Consider the following 24933-nt stretch of genomic DNA (forward strand, 5'->3'; position numbering starts at 1 on the left):
AAATCCCAACACCAAAGTTTATCCACGTGACATTTTCAGTTGACGCCATGGAAATATGGACTTAACCAATGCATGAGAAATTAGCATTTTTCTTCAAGAAAATTTGTAAAGAGAAAATAAAGATGAGGATAGTACTTATTGAAGAAGATGTGGATAAGGTGAGTACTTATTGAAGAAGCTTTGAAAAGCAAGAAAACTTATCCCGATAAGTTTGAAAAGCTATCAAATGATAAACTAAAGCACTTATCCACTAATGTCTCTCTTTCATGTTTTGGAAGAAAAGCTTGAGAGTAAGCTTGGAGCAATCCATAGAGTTAAGCCTTCTTTCACACACACTCTTCTCTCCATGAGCAACCATGGCCAAAACCATAATTGAGCTTGTCATTACACTCTCCCTCTTCTCTCCCCTAACATTCAAGCTTTCCATAGCTTCAATTGCCTTATCTCCTTTCCTCCTCTCATTTCAAGTAACGAATTGGTTCAAGAGAAGTGAAAGAAGTAGAGAGAGCCATCTACAACAAACATACTTCTTCAAATACTCCCCAAGATCAAGGAGAAGACTATCGCATATACCAAAGTAAGGTTTTACATATTGTCTTCATCAATTGAGCTATTTTATATTTTAAATCAATTCATGCTTAAGCTCTTGAATTTCCTAGCTCTTGAATTTCCTAAGCAATATTTCTCCTCGTTTGGAAGAATAAACTACTAAATAACCACGTTGCTAACAAATATCAATCCAAAGTTATTTCTAGTTTCGTTGTTTCAAGTTCCCTAGATTACCAGACTAATATGGCATAGAGAGAGTAGAAAGCACTATCTTTAACCATAGGTGACTAGAGATCATACTTATATATCAAGTTTCATTCTCTAGATTACTAGACTAATATGCCATAGAGAGAGTAGAAGCACTCTCTTTAACCATAGGTGACCGGAGATCATACTTATATTAAAATAGCGTAAATGTTGGATGATGAACTAATATCTATGAGTACCTCGAAACCCCAGTAAGAAATTTCTTTTCTATTTTTTCAAGATACGCAAGATAATTGCCACATAATCATGGGCAATTAGGTATTCAATTTTTTTTGAAATTAACCATTCTATTCAAAGTGGCATTATAATTTACTTTACAAACAATGCTCTTATGAAAGGTTCACGAGTTTTTCTTTAAATTTGCAATCAAGTTAATTGAGAACATATGATTTTTCTTCTTTCAATGAAAAAAAGAGCATGCGTGTAGGATTTGTTTAGTGATACAAATAAATTAATACCAATTCTCTCAAGGAGAGTTAAGTTTTGAAGGGTATCTCTATCATAATCAAGGGAGTTTTCCTTGGAAAGGAGAATTTCCTTCCAATTAAGGTTATCCCCCCTCTTATCATTTGGAAAGTCCCGAAACCATAAACCTCTTTTAGCTACGTAATCCTCTCCACAAAAACAAAGGAAAGCCTAAATCCCATCTACAAAAAGGACTTGTTAATCTTTCATAAGATGAACATTTTCCACTTACACAAGCATGCCCACTCCTAGGAATGTCGTATTTTCTTGTCTTATACTATCACTCATAAAAACGGTCCTGCTCATGCATAAACACTCATCATCTCTTGCATAATCTATCAAAAAAATTAAGATTATTTGCCTTAAGAATTGAAGTCCCGCATTTTAAAGTCGAGTATTGACAACTCAAGAAAGGGTTAGTGTAGAAGGCATATGCATTGCTCATCTCAGTTTGCTTACTTTAAAGTTTTCTTTGCAATTCAAAAGGGAGGGAGTAAGGGGATAGCTTCACGGAAGTGATGACCGTGTTGCTTGAACATAAAACTTCCACAGCCTCCATGGAGATGCCCCATGGATTGAAAATGATGCAAAGAAAACCAATGGGACTCGTCCAAGACGGGGTTAATTTGAAACTTATGATGAGACAAAACTCTAACTCCCAAGAGACTCATTGTTTTTTCATGTCATGTTTGAGTAGACATTAAAATCATATAGGAATAAAATGATTTTAATGCAAAGAACCTAGTCTCAATTTCACCTAGGACTAAGAATTTTCTGAGAAGGTTGGAGGTGGATAGCCCTAGCATAACATAGTAGTTTAAGTGTATAATTGTCTCCTACTAGTTGGTAAAAGACCGGTGCAGGTGTTTACCTGTGGGATACAATGGAAAATGGTCCTTTTTGGCTAGGATGAGAACCATTGGTCTATATTTTGAGCTTATGATCATTGAATGCCCTAGAATTTGGAATGAATGCAAGTGAGTCCCGACCGGGTGATAGGGACCCGCGGACACGTATGGAAATCGGCCTAGTCCGGGTAGGCTTGATGCCAATGGAAAAGGAGGAAGTAAAATGGATCCTTGAGGATTGGATAAGGAAATTAGAAAAAGGACCTTGGGAATGAAACATATAAGAAAGGGATATGTGATTAATTAAGGAGCCCTTGTTCATTGTTTGGTAAAAATTAACCTTGGAAAGGCTATGAGCCTACATGGGGCTTTCCGGCACTCGTCCGCATCAGTCGGACATTGCTCTACTTATTGGATATTTTTTAATAAAGGAACCTAAAGTAGATTATTTTAAGGCATTTCCCAAATAAAATAACCAAATGGAAATTGTGTGAAGGCACCGCCCTCAACACGTGTCGAAGGAGATAGGATACCCAAGTCCTCGGATGAGGATCGGGATATTCCTGGGAAGGTATATGTGATTTCTTGAAAATTAACTAGATATCTTTAGTATTACTAAAGGAAGAAGGAAATACAAATACTCAAAAGGATAAAAATGTGGGAACGACCTTGTAAATGCACACTTGCAAGGGTATGCAACAATTTGCATGCTGCTTTCAAATGCTTGAAATGTATTCTTGGATTGACATGACTGGAATATTGGTTCCTAGTGTCATAGTACTACCTTCAAAAGGTGCATTTATCAAATGGTTCTGTGGTGGGAAGGTGGATTTCGGAGGGTTAATTTGTTGTCCAAAAAGTTGCAACCAATTTTATGTTGTCGAGTAAGTCGAGTCAAACATGGGGAAAGGGAAACCAATCTACGAAGCGGGAACAAAACTTGGAAACGAGGGATGCGTATAGCCAATAATTCCAGTCATTTTAAGGGGAATGCATTGATGGCTTTGCTTAGCCCTAACTAGGGAAAAAATGTCAGTGACTTTGAACCAAGGGCGAATTAGAGAACTCTCAATAGTTGATCTTGGAAGGTTGATGTTCTGATTTAGTATGATGACTTCAAATGGTAAGTGGAACTGATGAGGAAAGGTGTTTCCGAGTTAAGGGATCCAAATGACAAAAGTGAATGTTAATACCCCCTTGAGTTGGCATCAAAGAGCAGGAGGAGTCTTGTATTGGTGTTGGTCTCAAGTGGGAGGGATTTCAAGAATCGCAGTGTAGGTGAAGGAAGGCATTACAGTCGGTGGTACTAGGCATGGTCCTTAAACATACTAGAAAATATTGTCTCTTTGCACAGTTATCGTAAGGATAACAAGTGTTTCAAGTGTAGGGAACAAGGACATGTTTTGCATATATGCCCTAAGAGAAGTGAGAATAATGACCCTCCTAGAGCTATCATGGTTGAAGCTCTAAAAGAGGAATGCCATTGCAAAGGAGCACCACTCTCTTATGCTTAGGGAATAGTAAGAGATCATGAAGCTTTTATACTTTTTGATCCTATCTCCACCCACAATTGTATTTTTATTGAGCTAGCTAACAAGTTAGGAATCCATGACTTTGAGATGGGGGATGTGGCATGTGGTGAAAGAAAATGGATCTTTGAAAGGGCAAGAGGACTTAGTCACTCCGTTGAAAGTTAAGGCTCCATGTGCAAATCTATGTAAACAAAGAAAAATTTCTTCATCTCCCCACTCAATCATGAAGATGCTATCTAGGGGCACCGCTGTTTGATTGCATGGCTACCACTATGAAGTTTCTTGAAAGAAATGTCTTCCTTTCCAATAGGGACAAGGATGTTGCACTTGATGCAAATAGTGAAGGTAACACTATGCGACTTGTACAAACTCATGATTTATACAAAGTAATGAAAAGTTCCCTTTCTTGCTACATGGTTTTTTTCAGAGTCTAAGGAAGATGCACGTGTTCCTACAAAGATAACAAGTCAAACTAAAGTGGACCCAAAATTTTCTAACTTCTTGAATGATTTTCAATAGTGTTTATGTATGACATCCCTAGAGATTTACTCCCCAAAACAAGAGACGATGATCATACCCTGACCTCCTAACAAGCCTCCTTATTAAGTCTCATCAGCTCAATAAGAGGAGATTACTCTCATTCATAATATGGCCATTATATGACTTAACTAAAAAGCACATTGAATATGTATGGACTATGAAAGAGAATGAATCTTTTGAAAATCTTAAAGAAAAGCTAATCTGTCAACCAATGTTAATATTATTGGACCTCTCAAAATTGTTTGAAGTCCCGATGTGATGCTAATGGACATTTCCTTGGGTGCGTGTTGCTTCAAGAAGGGCATGCCATAGCATATAAAATTAGGAGATTAAATGAACAAGAAAAAAAATATAGGAATATATGAAAAAGAGCTATTGATGACTATTTTATATGCCTTCGATGCTTGGAAGCATTTACTCCTAGGCACTCCATTGATTTTGGTTGGGTAGAGATTACCAAAGTCTTAATTACTTTCTCACACAAACTAAATTGAGTGATAAGAAAATGAGGTGGACGAAAACTCTTTCATAGTTGAACTTTCATATTGCTCACATAGCTAGTAAGCTCACCCAACTGGCTAATGCTCTTTCACAAAGACCAAAGGTGAATGTTACATCAATAGCTACTCACAATGATCTAGCTTTTGAAGAGTGCAAGAGAGAAGAAGAATAGACACAGAGTATTGGTGGAGCTCTCAGTGAGGTTTCTAATGCCTCACTATGCCTTATTGCTCTATATGATCAAAAGAGTAGATAAGGATAGTATGATCAGTGTGATGGGTGTCTGGCCAGTTGTTTTGAACCCTAACAATCTTCCACTTGAAGGCCAACATGGCCCAAGTGGCGTATGCATGTACAACCTGTATAATTTTGAAGCATCCAAGTGGCTTCACCCTACACCCATCATCTCCATTCAATGTGCAAATTACTCCAAGGGAAGGCTCTTCATGATAGCATCTACAGGGTTGTCATCCGTATGAATCTTGACTAGCTCAATGTTCTTTCTAGCCAATATGTTGTGTATCACATGATAACATACTTCTATGTGTTTCAACTTGGAGTGCTATAAGAGTTCTTTGCTAATGCATTCGATCTCTGACTATCACAATGCAACACTAGAGTCTGAGTAATGCCAAGCTATCCCAGCCAACCACACAGCTTCCTTGCTAGCGAAAAAAAATTCCACATACTTTACCTATGTGGTGGAAGATGACGTACAATTTTGGAGACATGTCTCCATGACATGTCTACTCTAACAAATAGAAAAACATAGCCAAATGTGGATCTTTGACTATCCGCAGCACAACCTACATAATCTACATCTGTGTAATCCACAATGGACGCATCGCTATTTCCAAAGTGTAAGCACTTGTTTGATGTACCTTTTAGATATCTCAAAATGTACTTCACTGCTTCCAAATGTTTTTCTCTAGTATTTGCCATAAATTTGTTAGCCTCTCCCATTGCAAAAGCAATGTCTAGTCTCATGGCTTCCGTGGCGTACATGAGACTGCCGGCTACTAGAAATTATGGCACCTTGACCATTTTTGCTTTCTTGGCATCAGGCTTGGGAGCATCATACTAGCTAAATTTTTTATATGCTTTCATGGGGGTACTGAATGTAGCCTTCCTCCCCTACATATTAAAACACTGCAAGACCTTGTGAATATACATGTCCTAAGACAACTCAAGTATTCCATCTTCTCTATCCCTCTTGATGCACACACCAAGAAAGTGACTTGTATCTCCCAAATCCTTCATAGCAGATTGCATCACGCTAAGGGACTTATTCAAGATGGAAATCTTATCTTTAGAATTTAAAAAAATGAGCATATCATCAACATAAAGTATCAAGATGATAAGGGAACCATCATTCAACTTCTTGGTATATAAGTAGTGATGTTTTTGGCTCCTTTCATACCCTCGGGATTGCATGTACTTGTCATAACAACATTCATCAAGAACTAGCAACACCTATGGACTCAAATCATAAGTGAAGACTAGTATATCTAGAAACTTCATCACGTCCAAAATAAAATCAACATGGGGAGACTCAAGACGAGCTCCTCTATCTTCACACTGCTCTTAGGAGATGCAAAACTTATGTAAATGGATTTACCCTTCTCTCTTTGCAACAAACAACAATCCTATTTCATGTTTCCTTGCTCATGAAAATGGTAGCATTCAATGTTCCTCATGTCACATCCACGACTCTTTCTACCTGCATTCTTACAATCTAGTGATTGATAGTGACTATGACTACGACCTCTCTAGATTTGATTGTTTTATGGCTACTTCCACTAGCCATATATGCATCACCATGCCCATTAGAATCAAGAGACTGATGTCAAATATCTTTCATGAGCAAAGTACTAGTAACAACACTAAAAACAAGCCTGCCCTTAGGGACAGGGTTACTAATGGTAGTGTTAAAGGTATCCCATGATGTAGGTATGGCTTTCATTTCATCCTCAAAATTAAGCTCTTTTGATATAAGTTTTGTAAACAAGGTATTGAAGTCATGTAAGTGTGAAATGAAATTGTTGCCTTCATGTTAAGATGCATAAGATTCTTCATAAAAAACACTTTGTTCAATGCATTCTTGGCGTCCCATGCTGCACATAAATACTCCCATAATTCCTTTGCAGTAGTCTCGTCCATACTCGTAAAGAAAATGGACTTACCAAGGTGCATACGAATGGTCACCATAGCACGAGCATCAAGCTCCTTTCATTGATCATTAGTGTACACCCACTTTATGCCCTTTCAATGGCATTGCAAGGTCCTTATTGATCAAGACATCTATCATACAATTCTTCCATATTGTGAAGTTTGTGCCATCAAATTTCTTGATATAATACTCTTCTTTCTCAGAAGTTCTAGCCATGTCTGACAAGAGCAGATGCAAGAAAGTGAGACTAAGAATTTATAACAAAATTTTTACAATTTTTTTAGCAAAGTCTCCTTTGCATAGAGATCAAAATCTCAGCTAGAAACTCAATAAAATCATTGCAATGCCAATGCAAAAGAGTACTATAGGAAAACTAAAGTATTTGAGGCATAGACTCCTTTGTACAAAGATCAATCTAGAGTGAAACTGAAAAAAAAAAGACGCATAAATCAACAAAGAGTGTTGCCAGGGTATCAAACTGCATAAAATGCTCAAAGAAACTATTGGAAATGACTACCAACTTGGTATCAAAGCACCTATACCCATACATATCCTATGGCGAGACCACAAATCGGGATCTCCAGCAACCAAATCCACCTTACATTGGGTAAGCTGGCTCTTAGTGCTTGGATTCAAAAAACCTCATGCAATGGCCCTCATAAAAGGCTATGTAGACATGACTAGCCATAGTCTCATACACGGCTCTTTTGAATCAAGTCTAAAAAATAGTTGAGGCTTCCAAAACAAGCCAAAATTGGCTCCACAATGATCCAAAACATAGAAATATCATTGAAAAATTGTAGGTTATGGGCTCAAATAGGTCCTAGTGAATATGCAGGAAAAAGCATAGAATAGCACTATGTAGGGAGTAAAACTACTCTCAGTAGAGCACATGCAAACACTCTCAAGTTCTAGTCACTCAAAGATCATATACATCAAAACGCCCACTAGAATTTTAATGGCTATGAATTGCCAAATATTCTTGCAAATCTAATATGTCTAAAGAACCTGTGATTGTTCTTGTGTATGTAAAAACTATATGTGAGAGCTATCTCTAAGAATCCATAAACAACTATGCATGAGCAGTACCATAGAGAACATACATCAATGACAAGGACGCATATGGAAATCAAAATTTTCTCTAAAAAATGCATAGAACTATTGCTAACAACATTTTGTAACTTGCCTCTCACTACATTTCTGTTCACAATCCTAGAGAGCATGTGAAACCTATAACTAGAGAGCATGTGAAAACCTATAGTTGATGTCACTCACATTGATGCCGATGTTGGGTGTCACTCCTCTATGGAAGAGGCACCTCACTTGTACATGTCTATGTCAGGGGAGAAGCCAATGTCACAAGCTAGGAGAATGGATTGTTGATGCCAATAATTGGAGTGTGTGTGTGTGTTAGTAATAGTTCCTCTCTCCTTTTTGTTTTTTGTTTCGAGTGAGTGTATTCAAGGCCTTCAATGTTGAAGTTGAGATCAAGCTATCTATTTCTCTCTTTCTACATTGTCTCTCCTCTCTTAACTTGAATGACAAATTGTCCTGAAAATATAGTTTTGGTGTTTTTGATTTTAGGCATAACTACACTCCAAATCAGCTAATGAGCTCTTCTACAAAATTGTAGAGCTCAAAGAGATCTCCATTTTTTTATTTTATTTTTATGTAGCTCAAATTATGAACAAAACAATGACCTACTATTAATCTACCCTAAATTGAGCAGCCTACTTCTCTCTATCTTTGAGCTCACAGAAAGTGAAATCTCTCACCTCTTGTGGCTTGTGGAGTTCCTTCCACCTTGGTGACTGAGCTCTATGTGTTGAGCTCACAATGCCTCCATAGTTGTTAGTAGCAGCTAACACATGCTACACTAATTATGCACCAAGTTAGGGATGTGTTATGGGTGTGCAAAATATTTACTATCCACGTTGTATAAGGTCTTGGGCTCATTTAGGAGTTCCAAATTGTAAAAGCTAGAGGGAACAACTTAATCCCATAGTAGAAATTCTTGGAGTGTATGCCTTCATAAGAAGCCTTTTTATGCAAAGAGGCTCCATTCTTGAGGATCCATTCTTGAGTAGTCATTCTTGAGAGCCCACTCTTGAGTGCTCACTCTATGGATGGCCTAGCCTTGAACTTAATGCCCATGCTTTGAAGGCTAGTGCTAATCCTTTGTAATTAGAGTAGCTCTTCTTGATTAATCTAATCTCTATTTTACTCATCAATCTTGTCTTCTCTCTACATTTCATTAATGTCATAAAGTAGTTTTTCTTTGATGAGCATTTCAATTAGTTGCTGATTTGTTTAATTCTTTTCATTTGTGTAGTGTGTCGGCACTCTTGGTCATGTGATTAGAGTTTGTGCCTAATTGTGTGCTTATGTGTGTAGAGGTTTAAGAGCTTTGAGCTTAATACCACTTGTGTGTATTGGGGAGGCCAACTTCAATGCAATTACTGTGTGCTTTGGTCATGGATGCTTGTATTGATTGTGATCTTGTGGCTTGATAAGATTTGCAAGTCGGACTTTGGTGGACTTGGTGTGTGTAGGAGTTGATTGATTGATGATTAGAGTGTGATTAGAGTTAGTCTTCTGTACTTGCATTGGAGAGGAACTCTCTTGAATCCTCTTATTCATTGTGTTCGATGACGCTCTCATACTTAGTTGTGTGATGTTTTCATGCCCTAGCCGGGTGATGCTCTCTCTGGATTAATGATTTTGTCAGAGTTAGCCTATGCTATGACTACTTCTAACATTCAATGTTGTTGGCAGAGAGCGGTTGCCTAAGCTAGAGGAGAATATGATACTTTGATAAGAGTAATTTCACTACAAATTCATCGGTTTTGAGTGTGTTTAACTCAATTTATTTAATTTGATTGTATGTGCAAGTAATTGGAAGCTTATTTTTGAGTTATGAATACCCCAAACCCCCAATTTCACCCACAATTTCACTAATTTTTGACTAACCATTACTAATTTCACTTCATTTCTATGCCAATTTTTGACTAATTTCATGCTAACAATCACTACTTTTTACTAACATTTGACTAATCTTTCTAGCCTAACCACTAACCTTTGAAGTGTAATGTAATCCCCTTGTTAGAGGTGGAATCATCACTCTAATCAAATTAATTGAGCTAATTTGTGCATAGTTTGATGATTTGAGTGCAATGATGCATCTTATTGGGGAGCAAAGAAATAGCTTGGAGTGTGATTATGATGTAAGTTCACTCACTTGCTCATTTCATTTCTTGATTGATTAATGTGGTTCATTGAGTGCTAATCACTTTCTAAAATTAGGCGTGTAAATTAATTGACCTACACTTTGCACCTAATTTGATTCACTTGGGATGAAATTAATGCTCAATTTTAACTTATGAACCTTGTGTGTGTCAAGATAATTCTTAATTCTCATCAAGAATTTATGTGTGTGCATAAAGATCATTGTGTGTGTAATGCACCAAAGAGGAAAAAAATTGCCATAAAATTCAAGTGTGTGTGCACCTTCTTGAGTGTGTGCATGCATATAGCTTGCGTAATTGATGATATATGAGTATAAAATCATGTATTTGATGTGAATATTAGGCTAATTCAATCATTACATATGTCTAATTGCCAAAAATTTGGGCAAAAATTGAGTGTGTGCTCAATTGAAGACCACTTGATTTAATGATTGATGGTCAATTGGGGTACCCAAATGCTTTTTTATTGTGAATTGTGCATGAAATATGTGTGCAAGCATTACGAATAGGCCTAATTGTATTTCCAATTGAGCTAAATTTGGATTTTTGTGCTTAATTTGGGAGTGTGTGCATTGCTTAATTAAGGAAAATTAAGATTGATTTTGAGAAATTGAGCATGTATGCATCTGTTTATGCTTGATAGAGCTTGCAATTTGAGCATTGCAACGAGGAATTGATGGATTTTTTGCATATAATTTTGGTCTAAATTTGGGTGTGTGTGTGCCTACTTAATGACATTTGGTATCCAAATCCAGGATAAATGATTCGTCTTGGTTATCAATCATAATGATTAATGGACCTAAAGATTGGTTTGTATCATCAAATGATTTGAGATAAAATGACCCAATTGGTACTCAATGGGGGATGATTTTAAGTGAAATACCATTACAATGTATGCTAAATTGATTGGTGTGGTAAAAAGTGCATTGATTTGTGTGTATATAAGTGCAAATGTGGGTAGCCTCACAAGGCTAAATGACAGTGTAACTAGGTTCGAATGATTTTGATGCTGGAAATGAGAAACTTGAAGTTACAATGTTTGTAAGTCTTCCAATGAAGAATGCGTGCACTTGATTGGCTTAGGTACATTGCCCATTGAATGACAGTTGACACCAATTTTATTGAGATTTTTTAAAAGTATTTTTGCTTGATACTATTCTCATTACATGTGTATTTTCAAATGATTAGTTATGGCGTCAAATATGTGTGTACTTTATTGGAACTTTAAGAATCAAGGATGCACACCATTTGATGTTAGTAAAATTGTCATCTAAGTGATTGGAAGTGGCAACCAAAAAAGAAATTGAGGAATTGTGCTTTAGGTTTTAGAATGAATTTTTGTGTGCACCATTAAAGAATGCAAATAAAACGTTTTGATATCCCAATTGGATTCTAGAGAATAGGGCTTGACATTTTGGAAGGAAGGTTTTTGACATAAAACTGTGAGCTTGAATTGTTTACTGAGTTTTTATTGGATATGTGTGCCTCATTTTTTATCCCACTAATTAGTTGAACGTGATCATGCACATACCCTTTCTTGCCTTGTGAATATGCTCTTTGAAAATGAAATAAGAAATAATCCAAACTTTGTCTCTTGCTACCTCACGTGTCTTACCCATAAACACACTCACAACAATAAATGCAAGTGTCATAACGATGCACACACACACACTACACTCAAACTTTCTCTCTCTTTACCTGGCTTGCTACATGCCATCACAGACTCACCCTCCCACCTCACAAATTCCACCACTTTCCTCACTCGCATGACTCTTATGTAGCCAGTAACGCAGGACCAACTATAGAACACCCCACCTTTGGCAGGTTTCATTTTTTTTCATAGTTTTGTTCTCTTTTGCCTCTGTTAGCTTGCAAACAACTCACAATCATGTGGTGTTGGACCCACAAAATCAGTACCCTTGGCGGTGGCTTGACCTTGCCTTTTTCGCTTTTAGTATACCCACCATCACACACACACACACACACACACACTCACACACTCACACACACAATCAAGTTCCCCAAATATTGCATTATGTTTCTCTCCTCTTGATCTTTCTATTGAGTATATTCATTATCAGTCTTGTGACTAAAGTTCACGTCTACGGTGTATGAGACTAAATCCACTATTTTGATAACATTTTCAAGTGATAATGTGAATTTTTTGATAGGAGGTTGATTCTAAGTTTTAGTGGATGTTATTAGACCACTTTTGCTCATGTTTTGATGACCCAAAAAATGATGCTTTGTGATTCATGTACCTCTTAAAAATGAGGAGTGTTTGGGGGTTGTAGTATAGCACAATCCATCAATGTAATGTAAAACACACAAAGATAAGAGAGAGAAGCATAGAGACACTTAGATTTGTATTATAGCTCCAATGTTAGCTACAATATGTGAAAGAAAATCCATTTCCATAGCTACCTTCTTGTCCTCATCTACATTCTACCCTAGATCTCAAAACAATGAGCATCACACTATAGAATTTTCACATATATAGCTAGGGGTTCTTACAAATGACCGGCCACCAAAAGTATACAAATGAACATATGGATACAATTTGGAACTCGTAATGAGCCCAAATGATTTTACATAATGAATATGGAAAATATGTCCATGAGTAAATAGGCAATGGCTATAAGTGTTGGAATCCCAATTTTCCTCCTTGCCTAGACCTTTTTTGTCCTCGACCAACCATGGTGTGAATCTATAATAGTGCTTGGGACATTGGGTAGGAAGAATGTGCCCTTCAAAACAAGCATAAACATGAGAAGAATCATAAACCAACACATAATGAGCATAACTCATGATATCAATGAGACAAAAAGTAAAGTGAAGATGGATGTACACATGGTTTAGGACATGCCAATACCCAACTAGTCATAGGTTAGAAATCATACGCATTTGAAAGAATTAAAACATAAAAATTATGAGCTTATTAGTGGCATTAGGAAAAATATGAACCCTCTAGGGGCCCTTTGGGATTAAGGTTAATTAGAGGCCAGCCAATGAGAAGAGGGTGGTGGACACACTCTATGCCCTAAAAAATGTAGGGGGACAAAGTAGTCTTACACTTTTTAAATGGGCTCTTACCTAGTGAGAAGGTGGGGTGGGGGGGGGGGGCGGGTGGGTGGGCCATATGGAACCTCCAACTTCCCTCCTTTTTGATCTGGTTTTGAAAAAATCCCAAAAATTTGAAATTTTTCAAAAATTTCAAAACTCAAATTTCATCTTCTGAAAACCCCCCTAAAACTATTTTATGGTCAAAAAAGCATTTTTTGATCTCAAAAAGTCAAAACGTGCATCCAAAAACCCTAAAATTCAAAATTTTTAAAAAACTTTTAAAAAATCTTTTTTTGCTATCGAGAGCTCCCCCAAAATTAGTTATTAGGCAAAAAGGGATTTTCTCTCTCTAGAACCCCTTTTCCAACCCCTCCTTGGTTGCAACCATCACACTCATCCTCTACTCCAACACTCTCTCTCTTTACACCATCTCCATTGCTGCAGCAAGGAAGCTCCTCTCTCCTCCCCTACCACCTTCCATTGCCACACCAAGCAAGGCTTATCCACCTTCTCCTCCCAGTGCCACACCAAGCAAGGGTTGTCCACCTTCTCCCCCCATTGCCACAAGGGTTGACCATTTTCTCATATCACTTTATCACACCTACATTGTAGCAACAAGCAAGGTTCTTCTCCTCCTCCTAGTTTGCTTTGCTCAACCATGGCCAACTCTACTTCGCAAAGGCGACCAAAGGATGAGGTCACAACACTTGCATGCCACAACACTAGAGGTGTAGATGATGAGTGGGTGCCACAAGAGTTCACCAAAGGTGCTTGGGTATACATGCAACCATCTGCTGTTGGCCCTCATCATGTGCGGAATCGTGCAAACTTGGATCTTCATTGGAAAGGAAAGCTCCTTGGCTTCAAGAACCACAAAGACAAGGGGACCATAGCCATTGTGCAACATGTTTTCTCAATGTCAACCATGCACTTGCAACAACCACCTCGATTTCCAACACATTGTAAGTACATGTTTTGAGAATACAAAGCTAGGTGTGAAATCACAGTGTAATGTTATTATGGATTCATACTTAACATTTGTCATGCATTTATAGTCATATTTCCATCCACGTTGGTGGAGGAGCAGCCACTACATAGTCTCTCCGGCACATTCAATGCTATACATGCGGATATTGGAGCAATAATGTTCCCGCATCTTTGCCCAACCAAACTGGTTCAAAGAAGGATTTTCTTCTATTCTCACTCCTATATTGTCTCTACTTCTACACAAGCATTTGGAACGCTTGAACCCATCAAAGTAACTTCCTTATTAAGTATGGGGTGGCCGGTCCCAGATTTGTGGCCGGTAGCATCTTTCAAGCAAAAGATGATAATGGATGTCCAAAACTCTTTGAAATACTCTAAAGCTTCTAGGTCTCTGGGCTTGAGCTGGTGTTTGCCTATTCATTGTTTTGTGCACATTTTTAAAGAGTCTGGATTTGTGGAGACTACCACAATGCTTGTATGTAAAGATGCGCATTACGAGGAATTAGGAAGGCTTTTAGAAGAGGACTGGGGTTTTGTGGAGGGCATGCACAACGGGGACCGGTACCATTGTAAGGTTGGAGCTTCAGGTATTGGAATGCGCTATTTGAAATCCCGCACCTCCTTGTACATACGATTTCACTATGATCGTTGGATGTGCAAGCTTGGAGTGTGGACTCCCTTACAGAGTGTAGACGGCGCTATTGCAAGCTTTGACATTGCAGTGAAGATGCCCAACGATGCTTTGGAGGCAGTCCAAGTGAACAAGCATTGGACTCTCAGTAATGTTCGAGAACATTTGGTTATTATGGGTTTTGAGGCCCTTCAACAAGCACAATTTCGTTTACAAGGTCACAAGGTGAGAATCCTTCCACCACATTTTCAATACATCATGGTTTGTCGATCATTAGATGCTTATTGTAATGAATGTCCGCAGATTGGGAAGAGAATGGAAGACAAATTGAAGGTCGAGGAGGACTGGGGGATAGATGGAACTATGCTATCGATCTTATAACTTTGTAACTCTTGCAATTTTCATATTGATCCCCGCTGTAATCAACATGATTTGCTTCGGCAAATCATGCCTTTGAATATAATTTTTGGCATTGGGATGAGAAATCATTTTTTGGTGAAAGTGCCTTTTTATGTCTTAAAAAAAGGGTACATTATAAAAGGGGGGCCACCTAACTCATTCACTATTTTCACTTTTGCAACTCCTGAGCTCCTCCACTCTCTATCCACACCCTAGGCTAAACATGGATGCTACCACAGCCTCTGCATCTGTACCCACATCCACCCCTTTGTCACGCTTCATCCTCTTCCTCGAGGACACCAAATACAAAGGGAAGTTGGACCTCACCTTTATTACTCGTCTCCCTGACCTTGACGCCACAGTTGCCCTTCACATGGATGCATTTGAGGAGATTTCTGCGTTCATGGAGGAGCACATCATAAAATATTCTGTATCTATCCCCCCACATGCAGGGATCTGGGTGCCTTGTGATCTTTTGCGCTATATACACAAAGGTGATCGCCCATTCTCCAAGCGGTTGCAACGATTCCAAGAAATTGCAACCAATGCAGGCCATTACTTGGACGAGCAAGCCCCTGGGGTGTCAGCGCTCAAGAAGCGCAAGTTGGGGGTGGAGTACTTTTCTCGGCTCGCAACATTTATCTTCTTGGTGAGCGAGGAACCTGATTTGGAGGAGCTCCGCTTACCACACGTTCAAGTTGGGTCCTTTATCAAGGACACCAAGGAGCAGCAGGTTATCCCCATGAACCCTGCAGCGGAAGGAAAAGCACACCAGCTCGAGTACCCTAGGGGTCTTGAGGAAGTGGTTGAGAAATCCATAGTTGCGGCTGGCCCTAGTGACACTCCAGTGCCACTACCACTGATGGATGTGGCTATCCCAAAGGTAGAAATTAGCCGCTTCTCCTCAGTGTTAGTGGATGGGGAGGAGTTTGTGTTCCTGCATGATTTAGAAAAAGCATTTGGCCTGCGCATGGATGAATGCTTGAGCGTGCTATGCAACAGCAGCAAATGTCCCTTAGACAATACGCCAGATGCCCTAGAAAGCAAGCTCTTGCCAGATGGGGACTTTGTTACTGACACTATTGCAGTTGTATGTGCGGAGGTCCTGGTAGCAGAGCAGTTGCACGTGGCTCATGAAGATTTCCAAGCCACGCAAGCCAAGGTTGAGGCTGCTAGGATGCCTATGCCATTATGCAACCTCCCATCTGATGATCCAAAGCTTGTATCTGTGGTGCATGGGAGCATTGACTTGGATGCAAAGGGCAACAGGGAGGAGGATGACAAGGAGCAGAAGGTAAACTGTATCCTAATTTTCATGTTACTATTTTATCCTTTGTTGTCTTTTTTCTCAACCTTCATCGGTTTATGACAGGATGTTGTGGAGGTTGATGATTTTGCTGCAAGGACAGGTGGCAAGCGGACGGGCTTTGGACCTCAAGCTTCCCTTGCGCATTACCTCGGACAACTCCCTCCTAGCGATGTGGCCATTATCCATAATGAATTTACTCCCCAAGCCCATTTTATGACTTGGTCGTTAAAAGCTTTGAGCAAGTTTTTGTGTTTGAGTACCATTGCTCAAACTGCGCATCAAGTGTTCCTAGTGCGTAGATCCCTTGTATGCACAATGTTTGGCACTGGCTTTCGTGGTAAAGTGCTTGCCCAGATAGGGATACATGCTTCCATTGGCTCAACTGACCCAAATGCCATAGCGCAGTCCCTCTTGACTGGGGAGTTGCCTTACGCGCAAAATAGGCGCCAGGAAATGGTCAAAAAAATTCTGAACTCCTCAGATACATGATGTAAAATCACCGTGCTAGAAGGAATAAAAAATATTTGAAATTGCAAATTCTTTTCAATCTGATTTGTCAATCTTGAAAATTGTTTCAATTGGTGATATGAATTGTTTTTTGACTTTGTTATTTCAAGGTATGTAATTGCAGTCAATTTGAGTATAATTGTGATTTTTAAGTACCCTAGGGGGTTAGATTAGCCTATAAGGGGCAAAAAATGCCTGGCCACAAGGGTGCGCAAATGGCCCATCCATCAGTTTTGGATGGGCCATTTGCGCGCCCTTGTGGCCAGGCATTTTTTTGCCCCTTATAGGCCAATATACCCCCTAGGGTACTTAAAAAGCACAAATTTATTGCAATGGATTGGTTTTGCATCATTCATTTAAATGCAATCTTTTTATGGCAATTCCAGTATATGTTCACACTCAAGGACACTAGAAAAGCTCAAATCAATTATGAAATGAAGTTTCCAGCAAACTATCACTTGCTTTAGCTCTACCTACTACACCCTTGCACCAAAAAGTCAAATTACATTGGACACTTGGTTTCACAATATGTTATTTGTTTTGATATCCTATAAGGAATTCAAAGCTTGAAATGACCAAAAAAAGGTGTCCATAAGGATCCATATAAAATATTGATGCAAAACCAATAGGTTTTAGTAAATTTGGTTATTTTAAGTACCCTTGGGGGTAGATAAGCCTACAAGGGGCAGAAAAAGGCCTGGCCACAAGGGTGCACAAATGGTCCATCCATCAGTTTTGGATGGGCCATTTGCGCGCCCTTGTGGCCAGGCCTTTTTCTGCCCCTTGTAGGCTTATCTACCCCTAAGGGTACTTAAAATGCACAAATTTACTGAAATTGACTACAATTACATACAGAACTTGAAATTACAAAGATAATAGACAGAGTAGACACAACTGTTGATCATATTGTCATTGGAAATTCAAATCATTACAAAGATAAGGGTGTGCAATACAAAAAGAGGGGTAACTTCGGCTAATGCTCGAAGTCTCGTCGCAATCGTCGTGCAAGCTGCATATCTTTTGGCTGTATTGTCACTTGCTTTGCATGAATGGCACATAGGTTGGTATCTTCCAACACTGAAATGATGTGGGCCTCTGCAGCTTCTTGAATAGCCTCTAGCGCTATTGCTTGCATTCTATACTGATTTCCATAGCTTTGAAGCACTTCCTTCACAGTGCGAGCAAAGGGGGCGCGTCGAATCAAGAGCTCCGTCGTCTTCTGGTAGTGGCGGATTTCTGCAGATACCCTTGCTATTTTTCGGCGCCGCTGCGGTTGTCTTGGGGGCACTTGCACATTTGTTGGCGGGCGGCATGAAGGCTTCTTGAAAAACTTAGACTTGCGTCTGTTTACATGCTTAGGGGCTGGTTCTGCAGCTTGTTCTGATTCTTCCTCTTCCCTTGGTTGCCGATCTTGTCGTGTGGGGAGAGCTCCCTTGCCTTGAGGCAATGTCTTCCCCCCAACGGCCACCCGGTGTGTGCGCGATATTTTTTCTCGCAGCCATGGTGGCTCACTCTCTGATTCGGTGTCTGTATTGACCACCCGAGTCCAGGATGGTCCTGCTTGTGATTGGGGGCGCGACGGCTGCTCCCTATCGGACTCTGATGTTTGCTGGCCCTCTGCTTCTCTCCAGCGCTGGGCACGTTGCTTCATTCTCTTTCTAGGTGTTATATCTTGAGGAGGTGGAGATTCAACAGTCCTTGATGACTCTCGTGCCCTACCACCATGCCCACTACCAGAAGAGTTCCTGGAACGGCCAGGTGTTCGTGGCCGTTTTCTTGTGCCTTTAAGCCATGACGGCTTCTCACATCCTTGGAGGGTGTTTTTGTTGGCAGGCGGATGCTCTTTCGTGGTTTGTTTGGTGCGCGCCATTTCGTTGGTAAGAGCTCACCTGTTCTTAAGAAATGAGTGATTTATGAGAGCATGCAATATTTATAAGGGCCCATTTAAAAAGGGCCCTGTTCACACTAATTTTTTTTAAAAGAAGTATTATTTTTTAAATAAACATGTTGCTAAGAGTTGGACCCTGCGTTCACGTTTAGTGACTCGCCCACTTTGATCCTTGTCGCACTCTGCATCGCCGCCATGTAGCATGCTTGGTGGGACCTTGCGACATTTGCCACTTGTTGCTATGCTCTTGACGACTCCATTTGCGCACTTCAATAGCAATCTTGGATTGTCGCGCACGCTCCATTGTGAGCTTACGAGCAAATGTTGTGCGAAAAAACCAGTTGAACATCTCCTCCAAATAATTGGATTGCACCATTCCACCACCATGTCGAGTATTTTTGAAGTACACTCCCCTTGCTCGATAATGGGACTTCTCCATGCCTTGAGTGCTAAAAATTTCAAGCGATCCATACTTGTGCATAAAAAATGCACCATGCGCAAACAAGATATGCTGTTCACATGAGCAAACGATCCACATTAGTAAATAAAAACAATCCCTTGTAATGAATACACCATGAATGACTTACCATGTAATGTGTGATGTTATTTTCACCCCAAGAAAGGGTGAAGACCTTGGTAAAATCCGCCAAAGCTTCTTGAAATGATTGCCGTTGTTCTTCTGTTGTGCTGTTAATGCTCATAAGCTTGACCATTTTATCAAAATGGGCCCAAACTTGCTTGCGCTTGTTTGCAAGCTCGCCATTTGAATCATTGTCAGTAGTAGCTTTGCATAACTCCTTCCAAAGCTCCCAAAGGTTACCTGCCTGCTGGTTGGAGCTGCTTTGAGCATCATATCGACTTGGCTTTCCTTGGGAAACTTTCTTCAAAAAGTGTCTAGCTTTTTGTCCACTCATTGACACTTGTTGAGCAATTTCATGGGCCTCCCCTGTGTTCTTTGCAGCAACTATAGACACATTTCCACCGTGACAGCCAATGGAATTCAAGAGTACCTCCACTCTTTCGATCGCTTCCTGGGACTTTTCCAACGGTTTCATTGTGAAAGCATAGTCAATGTGGAGCTTCAATAGCCTATCAAAAATACGCATGAATGCGTGTAATGTACAAAAATGTACATTCGATAGAGGAAATCGAAAGATTGGATTCCAAGTGTGGTCCTTTTGATCACGGTCTGGGGCATTGAGCATGGGACATCTCAGAATAGACGCTTCCCATTCTCTACCTTCATCTCCGACATCATGACAATCTAACCCTTGTTCTCCATGCCCTTGCCATGGAAGCATGTAACTGGCCTTTGCAGTGCTCTTATGTGATTTTTGTCCATTAGGTTTGTACCCTCGAGTGCAAAATGGACAAGGCATGAGAGAAGAAGCCCCTTGTTTGCAGCCAAGCAAACACTTTATGGTCTTCAAATCCCCACCTAAGTGCCACTCCACATCATAACTACCAAAGCCCTCAATCTCCAACTTCTGACCTGCAATTTGGGAGTGTATTACTTCTGTGATCCATGGAGTTCTCTCAAAAATCCATGAAAGTACTCCATTGGTCTCTTTGGGCACCTCAATAGCACCCAACCACCAAATGTCTTTCTCTGATTGCACGCTAAAAGATAGGGTGGGATATGGCTCGACTGAATCCCTTCGCTTGGTTGGCAGAAGGGCCTCGTTCATTAGAGTGACACTTAGCCTCTCTAACCTTCGGCCTTTCACTATTTGACACTCATCGAGTTTCAGCACAAAAGCGACTTTTGTGCCAAGCACTACAAAATAAATAGTGCTAAGACCTTAAACTTCAGCTTCTATGAAAAGAATAATACCAAAGAAAAAAGTAAAGTGTGTCACCTTCTTCAGGTAACTCGTAAAATCTAAGCATGGCTTCTTGAAGCCTTCTAAGATCCACGAAAATATTGTTCCACATTGTGTAAGGAAAGCCCTTATTCGAAGGTCTTATGGATTGTTTCTTACCTTTTCCCCTTGTCTTTGTTGCGCACGAAGCATAAAGGGAAGTTGGCATTGTGTCCTCAATGTGTAGGTATGTCCCAATGCGGGAGAACACATCTTCGTTTGTGGCCTTCTTTGCGAGCTTGACCTTGTGAGGAACGGGAAATAGGTTTTCCACAATGCCATGTTCTTTGAGGGCATCCTTTAGGAGTTGAAAAATAGCCTGATAGGCTTTGGTGCTGATTCCAGCCTCATCACAAGCTTGTTGAACGTCATCATCATTAACCACATTTCTTAATTTACGCATAAGGTCCTTGGTGACTGCATCCTTAATGTGCTTACCTCCAGGTGATTGTAAGATAGAAATAACGTCCTCGGTATTGAGACAACTAGTGAGAAGGTTGACTCGATTATCTTGGCTTGTTCCACCGCATGCCTCTTGGATGAATTTTCTAGCAACAAATAAACATAAATGTTAGAAAATAGTGTGAAGTAAGAATGCAGCATGCAAGTAAAGACCAAATCACCTTGTGGTTGTAACTCGTCGTTTGCGTGCTCCTCCGGAATGTGCAAGAGTTTCAATGGATGAATAAGGGCGTTTGCGTTCGCTTGCACCAAGGGGTGTTTCTTTCAAGTATGTGACGGTGTTGGTAAGCTTTTGGATGTGGGACTCCTTTTCTTGCATTTGTTGTTCAAGACTTTTAACTACCCTCTCCGAAGAGGCAACACTCTCTTGTAATGCCGTCGTCTTGAGGTGAAGAGCTTGACATTCGTGCATCCACATATGCAAAGAAGCACCTGCACCCATACACAGCCGCTTGCAATAGCCTAACAAGCCTGCTTCTCCCCTCCCAAGAAATTGAAGAAATGTGGAAAGGCTATTAAACGGTGGATGGAAGCGGCTTATAGGATCGTAAGGGTACAAATGGCCATCCACCCAAATGTCAACATTGGTCTCACAAGCGGTGCGACGAACCTGTGATGACCTTTGATCACCTTCACTAGTGGTCTTCGGTGCAAATGCCGTGGGTAAGCGAATATGTATGCTTTTGGTGTGCGGAGTACGTGGTGGTGGAAGAAAACCATTTGTGATGTCCGTGAGCACCATGGAAGCTGTTGCGTGAGGAAGCAAATGATGAAAAGATAGAGGGGGAATGGGGAGGAGGAGGAAGGTAGGGGCAGAGAGGGAGAGGAGAGGGAGAGGGAGAGGGAGAGGGAGAGAGGAGGGAGGAGGGAGGAGGGAGGAGGAGGAGAGAACAAAATGTTTATTACTTTTTGGGGGAAAAGATTTTTGAAAAAATGGACTTTCTAAGCTTGTGGGTTAAAAAATGGATCAAAAAATGAATTTTGGATATGTATATATGCTAGGAGGGAGTTTTAAGTAAAAAACAAATAAAAATGAAAATTTTTTAAAAAAGTCAAATTTTGACTCTTTTTGACCCACGGAATTGCTGATGTGGACACACCCCTATGCTTCCTTCACTTTAAAAAAAGCTAGAGAGAGAAAGCAACCCTTTAGGTCCACATCCTACATTTGTCTTAAAAAAAGGCTAGAAAAGCCTACTCAAAACTACCTTCTTCAATGCCCTTGCCCCCTAAACCCCACACAACATTAGCCTTAATCCCTAAAAATTAGGATTCCTTACGAGGCCCATGCAAGGCTCATATTTCTCTTAATGGTAAGAAAAAAGCAAGAGAGCAATGAATCAAAGATAAACCTAGTCTCAACTTCACCAACTTAGAAAATAAAAGGCTTGACCAAATAGGACAACCAAAACCTAAACATATTCTTTGTTTATAGGTAAAGAAACTTGCCATTAACAAAACATCACAAGCACCAAATGAAGTACATCAAAGAGAAAGTAATGCAAAATCACATTACAAGGAAACCACCCCAAGGCAAGTCAAGGTACACCTCTTGACTCCTCGTACCCACAATAAGGATCTCCATAAGTCTACCATTATACCATGGAAAAATGACTAACCCCAATAAACCCAGGGCATTGGCTTGGGGCCCTTATAATGAATGCCAAGGTAGTTCCCCCCAAATACCAAGGACCAACAATGCACTAGGTCACATATAACACTCACAAAACATAAAATTTTTTATTGCTTGGTGTTTTGGTTTCCTTTTTGTCAACCCCTTTTTGGACACATTCTTTCATTTATTTGACCAAAACATTGATCTATCTATCAATGTTTTGGTCTCTTCTACATGAATATAGCTCAAGTGATATCGAGTTAAGAGTTAGTGCTTACACCATAAGCTTAGAGCATGCTAAAGATGGTTATTCTATTAAGAAAAGTCTCTTATCAACCAACTTAGTTAGAACAAGGATTAAATTTAGCTTGAAGTCACTACTAACTACTGATGTTTACCTACAATAAGGTCAAAATTTAACACATTATATATCATGGAATGGATGACTCTTTGATGCCAAATATGTAACTTGCATGGTAGTGAAATGGAATGAGAGCTCTTTGGTTGCCAAACTTGCAATGTCCTTGATCTCTCAACAAATGTATCTCAAGATCTTCTAGCATGTGTTCATGAATGTCTAACTCAAATCAACACTTTTCATGGTGTAGGCATCTTTATAGGTCGTGAACATGGTCTAAATATTTGAAGCATGGATATGGTCAAAGAAACTCTAGGAGATCTTTGAGGATGTGCTAGAGTCTTTGGTGGCTCAAAATTCTTGGAGATTGATCTCGTCTATATCTATGTCCATAATCTTGAATATAAGTCAATATATCCTCACATCTATGAAAATCCAGTAGCCTGGGGTGGATCTAGGTATCCAAGAAATCGTCAGAATGGCTCTCACAATATCTGCACAATAGTACTCGGATGAGAGCCGGGATGAGAGCTATAATGCTTTCCAATCTCATTAACAAGAATGGCATGGCTTCATGGGAATGATGGTCATAAAGAGATGTGGCAATGCTAGAGATGATCTCCAAGCTGCTGAATGGGTGCATGTGAATGCGCTCTAAACAAGGGCTCTCTACGGCTCAATATGTCAGGTCGTAGCTCAAGCCTAGGGGAATCAAACTGGCCAATACTCTTTGTAGTCCACCTCACTCTAGAATCATGAGGGTCCAAGGTGTCTGATGACAGAATAGGTTTAAATGATGGTAAGCTTGGAGTTGATCTACTTTGTGGTTGCTGTGGTGGCAAAGACTTAACACTATGGGTGATAATGTTAGTCATCATGCTTGTGTAAGGAGTACAATGCATGCCAAAAAGCAACGTATAAATGCTAGAAGCACTCTAGGTATACTCTTATAACTGTGCATCTTTGTATGGTCCAGCAAAGTTTGATCTAGATGAGTAATATGGTACTTTGATATCTTGTGTATATAGACTACTATCCTCATCATTTTACATGTCAATCTCACCTACTCTCTACAATTAGATGCTTTCTAGAAAATTAATATGTCCAAGCATTATCATGAGTGTAAAACCACCAAGTGCTCTCTACTACTAAGAGGATGGGCCATGTGTAATGCTCCCAACCAACCTATAAGACGATATAGAAAAGTAGGGTGCACAAACGCTCTAACAACCAACTCTGTGAGAGGAGAGGAGGAGGATCTGTGGTCTAGATTTGGAGGTAGCTATCTCCAATTCTCATGGAATAATATCAAGGTAGGCCCTGATACTGTAACGATGTTGAAGTTCAAAGCGACAACTCCTCTCGAATCTAGTGCATTGAACTTTGTGGGATGGGTTTCTAACCTCACTCCTATCTTATTGCACATACATAGTGAGAACCACAAACATAATTGTGAATCCACGGGACAAAGATGACTCGACTAGTGCATAGAGGCTACAAGAGGGTGTCAATGTCTTGGAAAACAATAGACAACTCACATCTAACACAAGCTACACTCAAATGACCAAAGTCACCAAAAGCTAGTCACTATTTGACAAACAAATCATAATCGTTAGAGCATCAAACAACATCCGAATATTATGAAACTTCGAGGACATGTATATAAGACCTAAGCACACATCCTTATGGTCTCAAATCTCACTTTAGGTCAAGTGCAAAAATCACAATTATTAAC

This window comes from Adiantum capillus-veneris, chromosome 27, assembly GCF_014529385.1.
Source record: "Adiantum capillus-veneris isolate H3 chromosome 27, ASM1452938v2, whole genome shotgun sequence".
In the NCBI taxonomy this organism is placed as follows: Eukaryota; Viridiplantae; Streptophyta; class Polypodiopsida; order Polypodiales; family Pteridaceae; genus Adiantum; species Adiantum capillus-veneris.